Consider the following 15,313-nt stretch of genomic DNA (forward strand, 5'->3'; position numbering starts at 1 on the left):
ATCAATATTTGTAGCCTAAGGACTTGGCTCAGAGCTGATGGCTCCTTTAGGTGAGATAAACCCATTTCATCTACTAATTGGGAATTTTATTTGCCACTCCACAGATTTTTATTGGCCCAAAGTAACCCTATCTATGGGCAATCAAGTCAGGAACATAGTACATCAGAGACTTCCTGAGCTACTGAGTCAAGTTCTCCGCTGTCCCAGACCACATAATCACATACTCCCTTTTGAAAACTTATCATGCCCCACCTAAATGTTTGGTGGGCTGCCTACTCTCAATACTCATCTTGAAAGGCTAATTATGAAAAACCTTCCGCTAATTCCCAGTTTAAATGTGTTCAGAGCCAGTTAATGCCCATTTGTTCTTGTGCCAACATTGTCTTTTATCTTAGGAGCTCTTCTCACTCCTTGATGTTCTCCTTCTGATGGGTTTATATAGAGCGATGGTCTCCCCTGCCAGTCTTTGTTTTGCTAGGTTAAACAAATCAAGTGCCTTCTAATTTCCTCTCTCAGACAGGACAGAGAAAATTAGTGGAGGGCCCCCCTGCAATCCTGTGGGACACTCCAAGCGCCCCAGCATCTCGGCATTCACAAGCCGTGCTGGTACCTTGAGGTATATAGAAAAAACATGTAAAGCTGTGTCCATGTCCGAACCACCAAATCTTTCCAAATCTCTCCAAATTGATTCAGAGGGTTCTGATTTGAGTTGGAGAAATTAAAGGGTCCTCTGATTCAGTTCAGATTTGGAGATTCAGCCACTGAATCAGGCCGAATCTCTGCCAAATTTTAATCAGGGACTGAAGCTTTGCACAGCCCTACAATTCTGTTAGAATTTGTGCCATTGGTCATGGAATCACATGCTACATGATTCTGAGATAGCTGAAACTGGGGTCTGATTGGAGTCCCTATCCAGCAATTTTGGCTTCCAGCAATATACAAGTGTTTGTCTGATGGAGGATCTTAATCTTTCTGAGAGCAATAAACAGTCCAAAAAGCGAACACTCATTTGTAAAGTAATCCACCCTGGTTTGTATGCCTCTGTGAATGAGCAATGAAGACACAATCATCAGACAGTGAAAGTGCACAGATAAGTTCAAAGTGAGTTTTGCTTGAAGTGACTTCAAATTAAACAGATTTCCATCAGCCCGTTTTTGGTTCTCATCTTTTTTTCCAATTTTAATGTAAAAAATCCTGAAATGAAGTCACCAGAATGACAGGAAATAAAATCCTGAAAGGGCTTGGACATATATTGACCATCCTGATCTCTTGCCAGCATGCCATCTTGAAACAGCTTCAGCATTGTGAGAAGTTTGCTAACGCATTAGAGAGAAAATCTTCTGCAGGTCTTCTATGTTCACATAATTAAGTGCTTCATGAAGGCCAACAAATATACTGTTCAAATTCTTGTTTTGCTTCCTGCATTTGTCCCGCAAGTGAAACAAAGACATTTTAATTATTTTTCCCTATCTAAAGCTGTATTGATTTCCAAGCAAAAATCTTTTGGCAATATAGGTTAAAAAAAAAAATCAGTTTAACATAATTCTAACAAGGATCTTGGCAGCAATCACAAGCAGAGATTACCTCATGATTTCATGCACATTGTGATTACTTTTCTCCTTGTAAATGCATCACAGTGAAAGCATGTTTGAATTTTTGTGGAATAATTTTCTTGAACCATGTAAATCTAACAGCATTCTGTGAGAAGCTGGATGATGTGGCCACTGCAAGGCCTGCAGACTAACTTGGGATCCCATTAGAATCTGGTGCTTTGCCATTATAAAGCATTTGGATCTTGTTTACAGCTTCTCTCACTGAAAGTTTTGTAGCAAAAACTTCATTAGTACTGTGCTGGGGCAAGACCTGTGTCACTAATTAAGAATTCTTTAGTAAAAGACATGTCTAGATGTTCTATTTATCTTTGTAGGATGCATTTGTCCTTCTTGGTTAAGAGGACTTGTCCTTGGGAGTTCATGATTAGAGTGACATTGCTTCAGACCATGCATCTGTGCAGACTGCTGAGCATGCAGCTGTTCACTTCTGGCCTCAAACATTTTCTGAGTAATTGAAGAGGCTACATCAGGCTAAATTTGGCTACAGTTTGCTCTTAAGCAACTTTTTAATTGGATAAATTTATTTTTGTTCTAGACCAGTGGTGCTCAACCTTTTCTGCCTGGTGGGGTGGATTGGCAGTGCCCGGTCCATATAAAGAGGGTCACATCAAGTAGAGGCAGTTCATCAAAGACCTATACAAGAATCCAGCCAGTGTTCCTGATCTGGCACCTGGGTGGGCACAGGGGGCACCAACTGACTGCACAGAAGAGTGCAGGGCACAGGCCAGTCTCAATACAGCCCCATAAAAGAAAGGAGCTTGACCCAGTCCCGTGGAGCAGCAGGAACGGGGAGAAGAGATTATGGCCAGGAGTGGGCCAACCCTGCAGGTGGGGATGAGGATGGCCAGACCCCAACCTGGCTGCACAGGGGAAGGGGACACAGCCAAGCCCTGCAGGGGTAGAAGGCATGGCCAGGCCCCAACCCAGCCCTGCAGAGAGGGAAGAAGGAATGGTCTGGCCCTGTTGGGGATGGTGTGGCCAGTCCTCAGTCTGGCCCCAGGGTAGCCCAATGCTAATCCAGAAGCAGGGGGAATGAGTGGGTCCTGGCCCCCTGGGGAAGGGCTCGCAGCCTGGCCTGGCCACAACCAACTGTGTTTGCAGAATTTGGCAGGGGAGAGGGTGGCCTGCCAAATTTTCTGACCTGTAGGGAGACCTGTGGGCCAGATGCAATGACTCCACGGGCCAGAGGTTGAGCACCCTGTTCTAGACAGGCCATTTGGTGCAAAGTGAGGATCCGATCTTACAAGATGCTGAGTGCCTATAGGGTACTGCAGAAGTAAGCTTCTACATGTAACTTTCTACAGGGTGGGGCTTCTAAGGGAAACAGCAGCTCTTGTCAATACAAAGCTGTATTATTGAGAAGTCTAAATGAAATGTGATTACACTGGCAGAGACTACCTAATGAGTTCCTTTAACAATCAAGATGGTAGGGAATACAGTTTTACGCTTACACTATCATAGACATAATTTCATTTTTAATGAGACAAATGGATGTAACTTAACTGCTGGCCTGATGCCCCATAATAGTCAGACAGAAAATATGAAGCACTTAAGAGCAAGCCATTTTGCTGTGACAAAAGAGAAAAAGGTGGTGGGGAGAGGAAGCAGAGAAAGCATGCTATTCTCTTTAAGTGGAGGTAAAGGCTTTCATGTGTTTAGATTCTATTAAATGCCTCTCTCTTATTTGGCTAATCAGTTAAGGTTAATCAAGATATTTTTCTGCTGCTTCCATAAACCTTAATTAATTCTGTTAAAGATTCTTGTGTAGCTCTTTCATGAATTGCCTCTACTTGATATGACCCTTTTCATATGGGTGAGCACGTTGAAGGTCTGTGCTAGTTTGCTGTTGGATATAATTTCTATTATTTGCATATTGTATTACTTGCCAGCCTTCTGAAAGTACTTCTGTCTGTAAGGAATGTGACACAGACGGTCTAATGGTTAGGCCTCCGGGGAAGGGCAGGAACTAACCACAGGCCAAGTCGGGTCAGCAATCAGAGACAAAGTTACCAGCTCCAAAGGGAGATCCAGAGGCAGAGTTCACATCACAGACCAAGTCAAGGTTCAGAAGTCAAACCCTGGTGCAGAAGTCAGGATGAGTCAAGAATCAAATAGAGTTCCCAGATCCCAGGGGAATATCCAAATGAGACAGTCAAGGAACAGAGCCAAACAGGGTTAGAGAGGTTTACCAGACAGATCTTCAAGGGGACTGTGTGCTGGCCTGCAGTCTGCTGCTTCTAGAGGAACTGAATGAGGAAGCTGCTTTCCACAGCAGCCAATGAGGAAGCCCAGACAGTGGCCTGCTGGTTCGCCGGTTGGGGTAGGGCTACAAATCAAAGACCCCAGGCTGGTGTCACCAGCTAGGCAATTAGCCCAGGCTTGGCTGCCTGGTAGGGCCCCAACGCTCCGTTCTGCTTCAGATTCTAAACTCAGTTATTTCCCTGCCAATCCCAAGTGAGTGCTGAAATGGGTGGTGTGACACTGGCACAAATGAGATTGGCATTCCGGGAAACACAGGTATACCACACACAACACAGCTGTGTGTATTCTGCAACCGTCCCACTATCCTGCTAAACAGCAGTTTGTCAAAGCACTCTCTAAACAACAAAAAGACTACAATCCAAACAGTCACATTAAGTGTACGCATGAGCCTGTGCGCGTGTGAATGCACATGCACCTGCCTAATGCTAGCTGAGGAAGAAAATAGGATTCTCACCTATTAAAATCTAAATAAGCTGAAATTTACAAGGTTATTATTTTGGGTAAGAGGGTAACACTGCTTTCTGCCATCATGTAGATTTTTAATGTTTGACTTCAGGTTCTGTAAAACATGGTTTTCCTCTGGCACTATATCATAATATTAAAATTATTATACTAACTTGACCACTAGGGAGCACCAACATACAAAATATTTTAGGGTCTTCATATCAAAATGAAAAAAAAGTGACAAGAAGATATGCTCAGAATTTTGCAAAACCAGCCTAATTAATGTCTTAACCTTAAAAATTGCTCATAGAGACATTAGATAAGGATCATAGGACTAGAGACTTGCATTTCTTTGATCAAGAGTTTTATGCAGTAGCTTCTGTAAAATTACTTAATATTCTCTTTCCATCTTTTACTAGACTGGCATCTTTATCACAGTTAGCAAAGAAAACAAGACCACTGGAAATTGTATTATGCTTTTTACCCTAGACAGTCTCTCTCAGTCAAATTTGAAGAACATTTCAGGGCAGCCTGGGAATAAATGGGATATTTGTTCTAATCAAAATTTTGGGCTCCAGGGCCTTTACTTTAGAATTTTTCATATATACTAAAATATTTTTATATAGATGATCTGATACGATGAGTCAAATATTCAGTCTAAGTGATAAAGGACTTTTAGAAAGCCATGTAAAGTGTTCCGTAGTAACTTGTTCAATACATTTAAATTGGGACCATATGCTAAGTATCCTTGCTATTCACTGTATGTTATTATGACATACAAAACTTGGCTAAATAATGTACATCATAGATAAAGGAAAAAACTCTTCCCCACCCTTCCCTTTTCACTTCTGTGCTGGAGCAGATGAGGAAGATCACATACTAGAAAAAATGTTACAATTTTGATTTAGATCCACAGGGCTACAAAGATTCAGAGCAATGGTTGAAGCTTAATGTTTAGAAGGAGACAATTGAGTAGGTATTACGTGGTCTCAAGACACTTGGAGATTACCCAATCCAGTTATTAAACCTCAATTTCTCCAACCCTTGTTCAACTAAGCTTCCTCTGATGTGAATCACAATGACACCCCCCAACATGAATAATTTTCCAGTCATTCCCTAGTTATCCAAATCCCACTTAATTATAGTTTTGATGTCCCTGAAGCATAAGTGGAGCAAGGTTGTTCATGATATATCATAATTGCTGGAATATGTAGGCGCAGTAAACTAAAGACAGCCTCAGCATAAACTCAACAATTCTTTGGCCATATAGGTTTCAAGTATTGGATGCAGCGCTGATGTAAATTTGATATTTCAAATCGTGCGGTCGATTTCTAACAATGGAACAACAACATTTAGTCCTGAATTTTTAGTTCATTGGATGCATATGAATTGTAATGCTTTATATGAATTATTTTCCCTCACAAGCTGGACTTACACACAAGACAGACAGCTTGACCATGTTACCTGATATCCATTGCTATATAGGAGGGTCAAATGTATATCAATCTATATATACTGTTTGTGGACAGTATCTTCTGTGATCGATTGCACAAACACACATATTGGACAAACACAAATTAAATTCTCAAGGTAAATATTCAGCAAGCTGCCAAAAGCACCAAGCTGCAGGCTCCAGCAGCATTGATTAAGTGGGTGATATTATATTGAAGAGAGTTCTGCTGACATGATGATTAGCACTATCCATGCCTGTTATCATAATGAGTACATGAAGGCTACAAACAATTCCATTGTCAGCAAGCATGACATTTTGCTGCATATTCTCCTGTTGTGTTACAACCTGGGAAATACCACTGTACAATGCCAGCACTTTATTACTGTATTTTGATGGAGGACAGTTAGCATAACAAAGACATTTTAGAAACAGTAGTTTGCAAAATATACATGGCACCTAAAAGAGGATTTCAGTAAGGTCTAGCCTGCCTTTCTCTTTGAATTTACACAGGTTATGTAGAGATGTTCAGTTTCTCTGGGGAGAGTTGGCAGATATTCCTGATTTTGCTCCCAAAGCAAACATGATTGCCCTGGGAGAAAAATTAACTTGGGAACAACCTAAGTGAAATGGCTCCCAGGAGAATATCTTTTGGGAGACTGCAGATGTGTACTTACACATACATTCTGAGTGGTCTCCTGCATCCCCAGAAGTCTTGCTCCCCGCCTTCCTTGTATCAATCCCAACTAAGCAGGGAGCAAAGCACACGCCCTGAACGTTTTGGGTTGGGAGAGCCAGGCACTGACGTACTTAAAGGATACATTCTTCTCCCAGCTTTTTAAGTCCCAGCCAACACTTCCCTCCGAACTATCCCCTGCCACCCTCTGTTCCCTAATCTGCACCCCCCAGTTCCAATGTCATCACTGACCTTGCATAATTTATCCTTTCCCACAGGTCAGCTCCACAGGCTCACCGCTGTTAAGTTAGCAGCATCTCTATACAGGGCTCTCAGGATGTTTTTCTACAGGAAGAACAAACTTAGGAGAATTCTAAGTTGTCTGAATGTGTGTACACACATCGAGTTTACAGCATATAGTTAATAGAATGCACTTGTTGTTTTAATTTATTGTATAGAAACTATTTATTTAGCATAGAATAGAAGAGCCAATTCTTAGGGTAACCATGATGAAGCCTCTTAAAGTGATGCCACTTCATATCTTGCACTTTCCAGTATTCCTACTAGTATAAAATCATAGAAAATTAGGATTGGAAGGGACTTCAGGAGGTCATCTAGTGCACTGCTCAAAACAGAATAATTCCCAACTGGATCATCCCAGCCAAGGCTTTGTCTAGCCAGGTCTTAAAAACCTCCAAGGATAAAGATTCTACAACTTATCTGAGTAACCTGTTCCAGTGTTTTATTACCCTCCTGGTGAGAGAGTTTTTCCTAATATCTAACTTAAACTTCCCTCACTGCAACTTGAAACCACTGCTCCTTGTTTGGTTGTCTGTCACCACTGAGAACAGTCCAGCTCCATCCTCTTTGGACCCTTCTGTTAGTCAAAGGTTGCTATGAAATCCCCTCCTAGTCTACTCTTTTCCAGTCTCAATAAGCTCAGTTCCTTCAGCCTCTCCTCATAAATCAGGTTCCCCAGCCCCCTAAACATTTGTGTTGATCTCCCCTGGACTCTAATTTGTCCACAGCCTTACTGTGGACCCCGCCTTGATCATCTATTCACCCTTAATTCAAATTGAAATTTGATTCCAACTGTGTGATGCAGATCAGTTAACACAGTTTAGGAAGTGGTGAACATGTCTACAAATGGCCCGGGACCCCTGCCTCACAGGGTATGTCTGAGCCCCTCTTCCTGCTTTTGCACCCTTTTTAGGGATCCGAGCCATTCTCCCTACCCCAGTTGGGAGCCAGAGTCTACAGAGGTCCTGCCGTTCTGGGCACCCTGAGCACTTCTCTCACCCTGCTTTTCATGTACCAGGTTTTAAGGAGGCTCTACCCCTCTGCCCCATATGACGTACTCTGAGCCCAGGATCTGGGGGGCCCTGAAAACCAGTGTGTACAAAGCGAAGGCACTTGCCATCTGTGCATGTGGGTGAGAACTGGCTAGATAAGTCTGAAAGAAGTGGTTGGCATTGAAGAGCACCAACTAGGCTGCTGGAGAGGCCTGACAGAAGCTGAACAAAAGTCCCAGTAGGGCAGGAAGGAGCATGGTATGGCATAGGACCAACTTCGGTGCATAGCTTGGACAGCGCAGCCCAAGAAGTATGAGATCATCTGTAAAGCTGTTGCCTGTCATAATGGTATGAAGTAGCAGAGAGGGCAAGGTTGCAAGAAGCAGTGTGCTAATAGCTTCTAAAATGCTAATAGCTTAATGGGACAGAAAGGCTGGGGAGGGGGAGCTGGAAATAGTGGGGAGAGGCAAAATGTTGTGAAGGGATGATGTAGCTGGGGGTGGGGACACATCAGTTTTCTCTTGCATGCTTAAAGTTACTGTAAGCACCATGTAATAAACCTGTCTGGATTTTGGAAAACAGACTATGCCTACCATCTCTCTCACTACCTTTTTTAGCTGCTATATGTTCCACACATTTCAGTGGGCATCCATAATCCTCTTCCACTAGACACAAATGTATAGAAAGAGGGGAATCACCACAGTATCTCAACTGCAAATTGACATGAAAACCGCAACTGCCTCAATGATCACTAACTGCTCCAAGAAATATTTTTCCTTTTGTTTAAAATACTTGAAAATATCAGAGACAAAAAAAAATCATTAACTTAGAACCTAGCTTTCAACATCACATGATACCAGGATGTTGAATTAAACAACACTCAAGACTTGTGATAACCAGGACATGAAGAGCTGCAGCCTCACCTCTTCCCTCATTGACTGAAGTTTCAATAATGCCCCCACACAGGCTCTCACTGCCTTTGAAACATACTGGCCACATCTACACAAGATGCTGACTGCACAGTTGTTACTGTGCAGTCATTTAGTAGTTGTACAACCAAGTACTAAATGACTGTGCAGTAACCAGAGTTACTGTGGAGTAGTGTCACCGAGCAGTTTTTCGTGATGCTGACTGCACAGTAGCTGAGACCACTGCACAGTCGTGCCACGTCATGCTTGTTGCCATGCAACATTGGGACTGTCAGTAAGTGCTGACAGTCCCAATGACCATAAACCCTTACATTTTGCTAGTGATTCAGTCTACACAACGCCCTATTGGAGAGTCCTCCAGCAGCTCTCACATGCACCTCACTCCTTCGATTGCACAAAGAGACATGCCTTGGAGTCAAGCAAGGAGGAACAGGCATCCTTTAGAGGAGCCTGCCCCACAGATTGCCTTGTATCACAGTCACAGCCAAGCAGCCCCAGCTTATTACCTCACCATTCATTACAGCTCCATTTCACACGCTGAATGCAGTTATGCCACTTACAGAAAATTTTCATTACTACTGAGAGCTGGCAGTAGGCAGAGTTGAGCATGCCTGGGTAGGTACTTCCAGAAACTTCAGTTTTGCTTAACTTATTATTTTGTAAAGCCATAAGGCAGCACAGGGCAAGTTGTGTTAATGAGCCTGGTCATCATTAAACAGGTATAAAATAATTATAGCTCCTTTCAATGGAATTACAATTTCTGATTTGATCTGGCATGAGTTCAGAATTAGGCACAGAATGTTTAGCTTTTATTTGCATGTGGTGACTAGATGACTTCTGGATTGGCTTTAGGCTATCAAGCCATTTACCTAAAACACCTGTTTAGATTTAAAAGCCCATTAGCAGTAATTGAGCATTGTGACCAGCTGATTCCTCTCAAAAAGCTTAATGTGTTAAGTTTTCAGGTCTGTTTCCCAGCAGACAAATGCCCACTTTACAAATATAACCAGTTAGCAACCCTTTTGGCAGCCCCAGCAGCTAGGTCAAGTACCAAATAGGCATTAAAACTGAATCGAATGTGAGGGTCTCATTTCTTAATCTGGATCCTCCATGGATGGCCAGCACTGAGACAGCTTATTTTGTACCTGTTCTATAGGAAGACAGGAGACTTGGGGTATTGTCATAATTGCTGATGTCCATACCCATGGCAGGAGCAGCTAATCCATGGGGCTGTTTCTATAATTCAACCCAATAAAGGAAATAAGAGAGGCATCTGTGCTTTGTTTACAGCTCCATTAGCCTTTCTTGAACTGTAAATTACTTGGCAACAGCTGGGACCGAAGAAGAAAACAATACTGGAAGCCAAAGTATGAACATCATGGCCAATTCAACCCTTTCAGGTTTTATTATCTACAAAGTTACAGCCTATTTGAATACTTAGCTCTTGTAATTATAAAACTCATTAGCAGAAGTCAACACATTTAGTACATATTTAAATACAGCACAGACTATTGTAAAAATACATTACAGTGCTTTATAAGATTTTAGCTGGAAGAGCTGTGACCAATTTACACTGCAGTCTAGCTTTAGTACATTATGACCCAGTCCAGCTTTTATCCTGTGTTTTGTTTTTCAAGGAGTAAACAGAAAGCTTAGCTTAGGTATGACTGTGTTTTAGGGACCTATTAATGTGTAAACATTTATTTGAAAATTTTTGGAGGTAAGGGAAGTATGAACAACAGTCGTTCATTTTTCCCTTCCATTTCCAGCCATCTGTTCCAACTGCAGCTGTTAAGACCAACAGCAGCTTTAGGAAGAGAGAGGAAAGAAGGTTGTCTGCAAGTGGCAGCATCAGGAAGTATCACGCAGCGTTGGCATCTGGACCATTATAAGTAGCATGGTTGTGTGTAATTATGTTAATTGCATTTAATTACACTTTGTGACCTGAACATGCTGTTTCTCAGGGATGCTACATAATACACTATAAAGTTAGTTTAAAAAAGTAACTTGAACAAATGTGTGGTTAGATCTTTATTACTGTGGCCTTACTCTGACTATAGGGTATGCATGTGCATGCTCACAGACATTGCAAATCACTCAGAGGAAAAAAAGGGACAACTGGGAGATCCTTCAACATATTATTTGAGAGGTGTTTCATTTTGGATTCAGGGGCTTGCAGCCAATTTGCTTTCCTTCCACATGATTGACAGAGATAAAGTTAAATCTCCTGTCCATCACATTCATTCAGGTGTATATTAAAAGAGCTGTGAAGCCTCAGGGGCCATTGATGTAGTTTATGCCATAGTCTCAGAAGGTTACAAGTAGTAGGCAGTGTCCCCAGTTTTGGATATAAGGGTAGAGGTAAGAAGTATTACAGGATGTTATAAAGAGCAGCAGTATTTGCAGAAATAATAAATAATATTTACCATGGCATTACACAAATACTAAATGGAATTGTGGTTGGCCCATGTCAACCTTCTTAGTAAAAGGTAGTGCTATATCAGCCAAGCTCACAGAGTCCTAATCAAACTGAAACCTTCCCCAGGACTCTTCTTGAATTCTGTTATGGTTCTATTCATCGCCACAAAATTATGATAACAGCCTCACAACCAATTTATTCTCATTTGTGGATAACATTAACCTCATTTGACACAAAAATCCTACCCTCTATGCTTTATTGTCATATCCACCATTTTCATCCTTCCAACTTCTCCAAAAACACCTGGATGCAGTTTTAAAAAAAGCATTTCTTGTCTGTTTCCCTCTACATATGGTTACCTTCTGTTCTCTGCGGTAATTGTACTGTGTTTTTCACCATTAAGTCAACAGAAAACAAATAAGATTCTTTACCTAGTTGAGCTATTGCAAATCCAGAGGAACCACATGGAATGAATACAGATTTACATCAGTGAACCCGAGTCAGAATATGCCTTGCTATATATGGCTAGAATGTCTTTTCAACACAATTAAAATAGACATTTGCTCTTTCCATCACAAGGATCAAAATCTTTATATACCTGGCTACTCAAAGACCCGCATTGTCTCCACATGGTAATATAAATTTGTCTATTCAAGTCTGGCTTTGACCACTGCAACAAAAACTATTATTTAATATTCATCAGCTTAAGGGATGCAATTTCTCCTCTTTCATGCAACCCTTTGCACATTATTTGCCATTAGGAGAAAAGATACACTGCATTTAAGAGTTTTTCCTCAGGGATCCTACATAAGTCTATCCCAACCAGTCCAATAAAAGATATTACTCATAAAAAAATCCTTGTCTCTAGACAACACCCCAGAGACTGGACCAGAGGCTTCCAGAAGGCATGAGCTATGTCACTTGACTATCCGGCTGGGTTTGTAACAGACTCTATTCACTGTGGATCTGGGGACCTGTAGCACACATTGCACATGCAATACAACACAAATGCTGGTCAGCTAAACCACTAGTTTTCAGTCTTTTGAGTCTCCATCTTAGTTGTACCTCTTGTTGCGCTAAATGCACATTGAGACTCCAGGAGGAGCTCTTCAGAAAGTGGAAGGAGACAGTTCAGGAATACCAGCCATATGAAGACAGACAGATGCAGGCACACATTTATTTTAGGTCTCTGAGCTCTAATCTTTCTATCAAAATAATTGTATTAAAAATAGTGTAACCCATGGAGCTTCTCTTTAGTTACTGTCCTATACAGTTAAATGATGATTTTATTTTTGTAACATTCCCTCTGTGTCTCCTCATCTGATCTGCTTCAGCTTTTTCTATGCCTTGTCATTAAATGACTTCTAGGAAGCTCTTCTGGGCAGGGACCTTGGTTTATATGCATCTGTAAAACAACTATATGGCTCGTTGTAAGTAAAATAATGAGATTCCCTATTGTTATCTGGGCAACTTCACCATCCCCCTACTTTAGGGATGGGCAGAGGATTTAATATGGCCAAAGTCACAACTTAAAAAATAATTAGAAGTGGAATGTTTAAAGGAGAGATTTATCCAGTCAATTCCCACTGAAATTAAATGGGGTTACATTTTCAACTTGTAATAGGGTGGCGTTCCTTGACCCAGTTACTCCCACTCCCAGAGAGAAGTCCAGCATGGCTCCGTTATGCCCCTCACTGCAGGAAAAGGCTGATTCAGCACCAGGAGACTTAAAGCACATGCACAGTGGTTGGGGGCAGCTAGAGGCAGCTCCCACCGGACCACAGGAGTTCTGGTCCTCTTCAAAAGGGAGTAGCTGGGCTTACCTTTTCCGCTGGAAAGGGGAGAGTGAGGGAATACAGGTAGCTCACACACTCGTGCAGAGGCACGAACCAAGTGTGGAGATGAAGAGAAGGGTCCACACAAAGAAAAGAGAGAGTGAGAGATAGATGACCAGGCTGCCATCGACATCCAAACTAGGATCTAGATGAATGTGAGGCTTGTTCTGGCTCTGACAAAAAAAAAAATTGTGCCTGGGAGGGGGAAGGAAAAACCGGTCTGCCTAGAAGGTGAGCATAGCCCGGAAACTACAGTAAGTTTAAAGAGACAGGACCCAAATTAGAGACTAACGTTGATTGATAACAAAGATGTTAATTAAGCAACTAAAATTAAATTGAAACCCACTGTGGATAAGACTAATTGATGGTGGAATTGATTAAGATATGAATGGACCAATGACTGTCTGAGTGCCTTGGTCATTCAAGGGAAACCACATTGAAAAGAAGGGTTGTTTGATCAGTGAGTTGTATTCAATTAATTGAGATGGGAATTGATCAATGAGAAGTGGCAAGAAGTAACGGACTCCCAGATTTTCACTGGGGGCCTAAAAGTGTTATCAAAATGCAAGCGATTTGTTCTCAGGGAGCTTCTTCCTAAGATTTACCAAGAGTCCAGGCACTGCTTCAAAAAGAGCAATGGGACAGGACAAAAGATACACTCTCATTTTGACAGGTGCACAGATAACTTGGTTATGGTCAGTGGTAAAAAACTCTGAGGCGGGATGTTTACAAGAGGTTAGAGTAGTTATACAGTATATACATTACTTGCCTTGTGTTGCTTCTACCATGTAATGATGACCATAGTTGATAGCAGCAGAACTTGAGAAGAAAAAGGAATTTACTGCTTTGGCGTTTTGGCTACAGGGTTTCTGCAAAAGGAAATTAAGAATCAACTACAGTATGTTTAATAATTTTCTTTTATATTTCTTCCACCTTTCCTATTCAAGAAAGAATGTCTTATGAAGAGCATCTGTTCATTCCAGTCAAGATAACTGGCCATTAGTAACTTAAATTTACATTTATGTCAGCAATGTTGTGCTTTCCAGGTGGAAGAATGGCTACCTACCTGTGCTCTGTGGGCTTTGTAGGGACTGTGAAATATTAGTGGAGGAAAAAAAGACGGGAACAGAACTGGCTTGTTCCATCTTTTTATATAATTAGGCCATTCCATCTGCCAAAAATTAAAGCAACCTTGAAACTGAATGGCAAGGTCATTGTTCAAAGCCACGATAGACTTTTCATTTTTTGATATTTTTTAGTACAGTGCCTCATGCTTTTTTTCTTTTTTCTTAAGCATTAGAAGCGAGTTAATTGAGTTTCTCTTTAGAGGAACTGTCAGGCATAGTTCTGTGTGATTATGACAGAAGACTTATAAAAAAAGGGAGTGGTAGGTTGGTAAAAACTGCAAATTGCCAGATGAAGAGGGTTTGAAACCAAATCAGGATATCTTTTTTTTTTTTTTAAAGACAAGACCCTATGAAGCACATTTAATAGCTCCTGAAGGGGGTATCTAGCATGTTCCAGTCATTTTTATTTGTCTTTTTTCCCCAGATGAACAAGTGAGCTAAATTTCAGCTTGGCTGAGAAGGTTTTGGCCTTCTTGTTTTGAATTTCCAAAAGTGATTGTAATGCTTTCATGAAAGAATAAAAACAAAGAAAAACAAGATCAATTGTCTGAAAAAAAATTAATTATCCATAATGTATGCACCAAAATATAGGTTCCAGCTGATATATTTTAGCTGCTGTGCTTTACAACGTCTCCATTCCAGAATTCACACTACCTGATTAAAGGGGAAACCTAGAGTCAGTTTGCCAGAGATCTTCTGTTAATTAAAAGAATTAAACTGTTTAAAGTCGATACTAGGATTATACAGTTCTGTATTTGTACAGGTATTTAAGCAGCGACACATGGAAAATATGACCTGCAGTACAATGTGTTATGGATCTAGCATGATTTGAGGTTGACACATAATGTATCACCACAAATACTATTTAAATTTGAAGAAAAAAAAAATCACCAAAACTAATTTTGCATGTGAACTTTCATTTTCATATATACATCTACGTTAGCATGCTGGCTTTACTGTATTCTGCTTCACACATGGTGAGAATGCTAAAGAGATTCTGCTAAAATATTGATTAAATGTTTAAATATTACTTGAAGCGTAATTGAACAGGCTGCTTGGGAACTTATGAGTATGAACAATGATCAATCTTTTTTTCTAATCCTTGGAGGGAACTATAAAACCTGGATTTTAATTAATTTAGTTGCAACAGGACATTATTATCCATGTTTAGGTACCCAATTTACATTCAGTGCCATCATCCTTTCCCTGATAAGTTGGAGCTAGCACTGCCATTTTATTAATTAGCATTCACTCTTTTTTACCAGA

Source organism: Crocodylus siamensis, chromosome 3 (assembly GCF_052110815.1).
Source record: "Crocodylus siamensis isolate JL-2025a chromosome 3, ASM5211081v1, whole genome shotgun sequence".
Lineage (NCBI taxonomy): Eukaryota > Metazoa > Chordata > Crocodylia > Crocodylidae > Crocodylus > Crocodylus siamensis.